Genomic DNA, 6,747 nt, shown 5'->3' with positions numbered 1-6,747 from the left:
TGGGCCGCGGCGCGCAGGGCGGGCGCGCATGGCGGCCCCGCTGACAGGGCCGCACATGTTTACGGGCGGCGCGCTGCCGGCAGGCGGAGAAATCCGAGGCAAAAGCTGAACAGGATCGCGGGCGGGAGCATGGATCAAGGGCCCTGGGAGGCCGCAGGGCCCTCCCGCGCCCAGGCTGAGCAGTACGAGCGCTGCGGGGGGAGTGGCACTGCGGCTACCCGGGCACCCGCCTGCGCTCGTCTTTAATGCGACAGCGAACGGCCTGTGCCTGGGGGACAGAAGTCGGTTTTCCGAGCGAGTCACCGTGGTCTGTGTCTGTCCGGCGCTGTGGTGTTTTATGGGGGAGAGCAGGGTGTGAGAGGCTGGAGGAGGCCAACCAGATCCCCCGTGTATGCGTGGGGGAGGTTTTTCCCAAAGCGGACCGAGAAGGTGAGCAAAAGAAGTTATCCACAGCTGACTTGGTCTGAATTTTATTGAGGAGAAAATGGAGCCGTCAAAACCGTTACCTTTTCTCCTCCTAAGAAGCTGAATAGAAAGGGCACCTCCAAAAAATCTTCCAGCGAGGGATTTTTCTGAACAACAAAACAAAAAGCAGCTTCAATGAACTGTGTAATCACTAGGAAGTGGGAATATACGCAACCCAAAGTTTAGGAGGGTTCCTAGTCTCAAACTGGTGACCTAGCTTTCATCTGATTTAATTAAAAGATCTTTATGGTTTACATGTTTCATGAATTATCGGGCTATCTGGTGTTTCCCTTAAATTTTGATTGGCAGTGGAAGTTAATTTGAAGAGCTCTTATGGCTGAAGTGGGTTTGGTATGCAAAGTGAAAATGTGGAGTGGTGTTTTCAAAGCAGAGCACATTCACCTGGAGTATTAAGAATTTATGCAAATAAAACTATACTATCCTATGATAGTTACCAAGATGATCAAAACAAAATTGCTTAAAATTATACCTATTGCTTAATTTATTGGATTGCATATTTTTATTGCTGATATTGAGTGACAGTGGTATTTTTTTCTTCATTTTTACAGATTTACAGTGGAGTTTCAATGTAAAAAATCAGTCTGTAAGTACTGTTTTATGTGGTCATGAAAACATGTTTATGTTTTCATGAATGTCTGCTCTAATTGGTGCATTTTGAAAGGAGCAATATTTTTTTTTATCTGTTAGTTTGCAAATTCAGCCTTCACTTTAAGAATTGAGCTGACTTCTTTCACACTTCAGTAAGAAGGAGGAAGTGCCCAGTCTTGCAATGKTTTTAACGTGTTTAATTTAACTTGCTTGGAAAGTTCCACCTAAATTAAGACAATTAATACAGTTATTTAATATTTCAATTACCATCTTTCTGTATCCTTCTTTAATTCTGATGTCATTATAAACAGACATTGCTATTATTACATCAGTGAATACAAGCAACTTTCAGAACCTCCAAATAGCTTATATATTTATATACACATACATGTATATATGCATATGCTAGAAAGTGTGTGTGTGTATATATATATATATATATTATATATATACTTTCTAGCATGTGCTTAAGCATTTGAATGACAGGCCTATGTTTTCTGCCTCTGTGCTCAAAATAGATGGAAAAAATGAAAAAGCATTTTATTTGTCCTGTGCTACTTTTGTTAAGAAAGAGTGTTTTCCCTCTCTTTTTCTTTCTTCCCCATTCATAGTGGAGACCAAGTTTTGGTCTTAAATTTTACTAAATCATCCCACAGTCTCTCTCAAGAGTGGTTAATTTGAAAAAAAAAAAGGTGAACCATAGTCATTATATTATTTCTATTATGAAACTGATGAGCTGACCAGTTCTTCTGGGAAACAAAGCTTTTTAAGAGACATAAATCTGGTAAGTTCTGTGAAATTAATTATTGACACAGTTAAGAACAACAGAAAACATTGGGGAGAGKTTTTAAAAAAGACATGCCATTCTAGCTAATGTTCATTTTCTCACAGTCCAAGGATTGACTACCAGGAATTCCTTTCCGTACCAGTAAGATTATTTAGAACTCGTAAATGTTTCAGAGCAGTAACTGAAAAGAGGAATGCTTAATCGCTGATGAATTTTGCTAYTTCATTCCGACGCATGGCTGGCATTGGAACCTCCTTCAAGCAAAAAAAATGTATCCTTAGCTGCAGGATGGAATTTCACTGCACAACAGCCAGACGCAGAAGTGACCTTGTGCTCCCCACCCGGTTGATGAGTGGGGCAGAGGCATGTCACAGAAGCGATGATTTTGCTTACTGAGAAGGAGGTCAGAAGGTTGCCACCCCTCCTTTTGAGCAGCATCTGGTAGACAATTTTCTGCCTAATATTGTCAATCATTCCCTTGTTCTTGAAGGTGCCTGACTGTCCTCCCAGCTGGAGTGAGAACTTCAATGATCACTATAAAGCAAAACAAATGCAAAGTTTACAAAGGGGGTGTGGAGAAGGCAGGTCCCCAAATAAAGAAGTTGGCAGGGGCTCAAATGCCTGGGATTATGAGAGGAGTGGAACACACACACGATTAATGCACATGCTGGTTTGAATCCTAAGGCTCAAACAATTACATTTGTTGCACACGAAAAAACAAAGTGAATGACTACTTGAATAGGTTTTGTTATAAAAAACGTGGTGATTAAATGTGCAGAAAATTTAGGGTTTATTTGCTTCCTACTGCTGCTAYACTTTTTAAGAGGCAAGAAACTGAAGTATAGCATCGGTCTGGGAGGAGATGAGAGAGGAGATCTTGCCTGTAGTGATAAAAAGCTGTCATTTGTGGACAAGGGGAAAAATTATTCAGAGACTAAAGAAAATTAATCAAGAATTGCATTTTTTCCTTTCAGGCACACTTAAAAAAAAAAAAAAAAAAAAGGTGTGTGTGTGTGTGGGGGGGGAGAAAATGAGAGATGGCCAAGGCAAGATTCTGGGTCCTACAGCAAAATAAATAAATGCTGCAATGTGGTCTGCTCCTCTGACCACAAAAAGCACACCTTCAGTTTAGAATGGCTAGTGCTTGTTGCTTGTTGGCAGCTTTTCTTAGCTGACTGATCATGTTCCCTCACAGAGACAGTTTTGGGACCAGCAAGTGAGGTGGTTACTGGGTAACTGGTTACTGAGAGGTACTGAGTAGTGCCTCCCTGAGCCTTAGGAAAGAACCCATTTTTCAAAGCAGAAGGGATTCTTTCCACAGCTTTGTATCAGGCAAGCTTCAGTCATGATTAGGATATAAAGTAACAAGAGCTGAATAGAACAGAACGTCAAAGGGAGGAGTAAATAATTATACTAGAARTTGAGAGTAAAGTACTTAGCTGAAAGATAGACTGTGTAAAACGTCTGGAAAAATATGTATCATAAGAAAACTCTTACCAGAAATTTATCTGTGTAGATTAGTTGAGTCAGTGCCAGGGAAAGCTAGTATTTTTCTGTGGTTAGTACATAGCATTACCCAGGTGATCTACTGAAAGAAGTTAGACTGTTTATTCAAGATGAACTGTAAAGCTGTTGCAGTAATTGGTTGTCACAGATCGTTCTAGAAGAACTTCTGGAGGGCTGTATATGTCTATATATATTTATACATTTATCAATGGAATTGTCTGTCTTTTTTAATATATCTGTAGATCTGCACATAGAGATTTGTTTTCTGCAATATGAACTGATTGCTAAGGTGAAAGACAAGGAAGCAGCTGGAACACTTCTGCTATGATGGAAAGCTATATACACAAAAGGAGTGTGAATGTGCACATTAAATTCTAATAAGCATAGAAATCATTGACATGTAAACAGTTATTATTACAGTCACAGCCTAAACTTTATTTAGAGGARCATTATGCTGCAATACAGTCTTCAGATATCCCTGTTTATCTAGGTGTTACCATATTATCCTGTATATCACAAGAATTTACTAGATGTCAGGAAGTAGCTCTGTGCCAGAATTGTTCAGTGGTTCACCCCGAGTGCTAAGACAGAATCTGAGGGGAGAAAAATGGTGCCAATAGATTACGGTTTATGTCTGGCTTAACTATCTGTGAATATAGGAGAATAAAGATATTGAAGAGTATTGTATCTAGAACTCACTGGCTGTTTAGAAAACTTTCTCATACTACAACTTACCTGAGAAGCCATAAAGGACAGTATGAGTTCAGGTATCCATGCTATTTCTACTACATGTCAGACAGACTGAAAGAAATGGAGCAAACAGTCATTTCTTTCCTTTGCTTTTATCACACACTGTGAGAGAAGTTATTCTTACTACAGCTCCAATCTGGCTTGCCTGGAAAGTGCTAGAAATCTTTAACCAATCTGTTGTAGAGTTGTCAACACTGGCTTCTCATTGCATTGATAACCTAGCAGGAGTAAAAATCTTCAGCAGCTCAGGTTACAAATCAAAAAATAAATATTCTTCTCTAAATCCCTTCTTGGATCGCCTTGCCCACCTCCCCAGTGAACTCTGGACTACCCTTCCTTTTCCTTCCTGACCCCAAAGCTATTCTGCCATGTCTCCTTTCCACCAGGATTTGGTTACACCCTTCCTCCTCCATACTGCACAGCTGTTCCAGAGCTGCCTTTTGTCCAGCACAGCTTTGAGAGCCTGGACCTGCCACAGTCCCAGGAGAGGAGAGGCAGCACCTGGGGTGTGGAGCAACCTCTGCAGAAGGAGCAAGGCCCCCTCCTGCAGGCCAGCAGCCTGGGATGCTTCCTCATTGTCTCCAGGAACCTTTCTAAACCTTTTCCTCTCCCTCCTGCCAAACCAAAGAAACACTTCATCACCCAGTTAGTAATATTTGAAACAATTATTGTTAAGCTGACAATTAAAAGCTTGATTATTGGTTCACAGTATGTGCTTTTACTTTTATCCACTGAAACATTAGACCAATAAGTGTCAAGTCATCTGTATCATAAACTTAATGCTGGAAAAAAACTGACCAACAACCTGAATGCAAAGTTCAAAAAAGGGTGAATTCTGAGGTTTCATTAAAGCTAACAGGCATGTTCTGATTTGTACAGGCCCAAGTATACTTCATTATTTTCTACAGGAGATCATACAGTCCCCATTTTATTTTGTGTTCTGCATGCTAGCATATATAATCCAATTTAGTGATAATGCATCCATTGTAGCTATCACTTACAATTTTGATTCTGTTTGTGCCACAATTAAAACAGAGAGATACTTGAAAAACTCTGTGCAGTTTCTTTATATTTATCCTAGCACAAGTCAGGTAGGAATGTTACCTTCAGTGTCATGATTATAATATAGAATACTGTGGATTTAGGCCATCACAGAAGATCACAACTGGTTTGAAGTGATACTAAAATAATATGTATTTGAAATACTTTGAATAATGAGGTATTTGAGTAATTCCATTTCTAGATATCTACGGCTTTGAGGTATAAGTGTGAAGGAACTGAGAATACCATTTAAATTCATGGTGGAATTCATGTTTAAAGCAAACCTTAAACATAACTTTTATCTTCATGATTAATTCTGAATTCAACATAGAAATAAAACAAAAAAGAATGTATCCATTGCCAGATTTTTCACAAATTCATCCTTTGTATAGCTACAGCTTAAAAAAATAACAATTGATCCACTAACCAGGTCTTACGAAGCTAAATATTTGGCACACACAAAAAAAGAGAAGACTGAATCTCTCTCCTGTAACAACTGTTTTCAAACTTGCAAAGTTTCAAGCGGACAGATTCTTACCAATGCACCTGCAGGCATACCTACCACAGGCTTTGGTCAAGTTTTGCTAAACTTTGGTAATAAAATTGGCTGAAGCAACATCGAACTGTTACCCATAAAAGCCACAGTGAAATGTCTGCAAATGTCGCTTCTAGATGTATGAGGAAATAATACTGGAAAATCCGTTGCACTAGAATCTGCCAGTGGTTTTGTCATGGATCTTTTCCAGAAATATAAGGTCTCTGGAAACTGTGAAAGAATTAAGGAAAACAACTGGTTTGTGGGGCAGGATTTTTTTCAAAAAACAAATTGAAAAATGAACTTCCACAGTTATCTATGAGAAGTAAATTCATTACCAAAAATAAGCTTGTTATTTCTGTAAGAATGGGTACTATATTCTGTATAATTTACTGCATAGAGAGCATGGCATGTTATATTTCAAAATCAGTAGAAATCATTAGGTCTGACAGTGACAAATTAACCTTGTATTAGAAGTGAAATTTGGCTCCATGCTGACATAATATGTGTATGTTTGGTGTGTTAACATGTGCCCAAAACAAGAGTGCATGTGGGGAAAGATATTAAACACTGAAAATGGAACAGAAAAGGAAGAGTGTGTGTGTATGTGTATATATATATATATATATATATCAGAATCAGGAATAACATGTAAATGAAAATTTAAAATATTTCTAGAGAAAAAGGTTAGGAAAAGCATGTGAGATTCCTAAGTAGAACTTTAATCTCAGGTTGAAGTAAATGGTATAGAAGCCATGTAGAAATGTATATATTATTGCAACAACTTAACCCCCTAAGTTTTAAAACAAAATAATTTAATGTAAAAAAAATCAGAAAGGCATTTGAAAGTTTAAAGTGCAGAAGTACTAAAATTTAAACATGAGAATTTTTTCCCCTAACCATCCTGGTTCGCTTTGTCTCGGCTTGTCATCTCGGAAACAACGGTCTCGTCTCAGCTGTTTTCCCGACAGTCCCATTCTTTCCAGTTCAGATTCGGGGGCAGCTGGGGGGTTCCCAGCCCCGCCACCGCTCCGGCCGCGCCGCCGGCCGCCCC

The 6,747-nt window shown here is 39.2% G+C and overlaps 1 long non-coding RNA gene across 1 annotated transcript; it reads left to right on the top strand.

Moving 5' to 3' along the window:
* Positions 1 to 12: 12 nt before the first annotated feature.
* LOC146590597 (uncharacterized) lies at positions 13 to 5,168 on the top strand. The gene is made up of 3 exons (XR_014896975.1): positions 13 to 429; positions 1,035 to 1,069; positions 4,504 to 5,168. It is a non-coding gene; the product is annotated as an uncharacterized LOC146590597 (long non-coding RNA).
* Positions 5,169 to 6,747: the final 1,579 nt, after the last annotated feature.

This window comes from Rhea americana, unplaced genomic scaffold, assembly GCF_003343005.1.
Source record: "Rhea americana isolate MKP2758 unplaced genomic scaffold, rheAme1 scaffold_40, whole genome shotgun sequence".
Taxonomy (NCBI): Eukaryota; Metazoa; Chordata; class Aves; order Rheiformes; family Rheidae; genus Rhea; species Rhea americana.
Note: the sequence above shows the minus strand (reverse complement) of the source record. Positions and strands in the feature narration are given on the sequence as shown.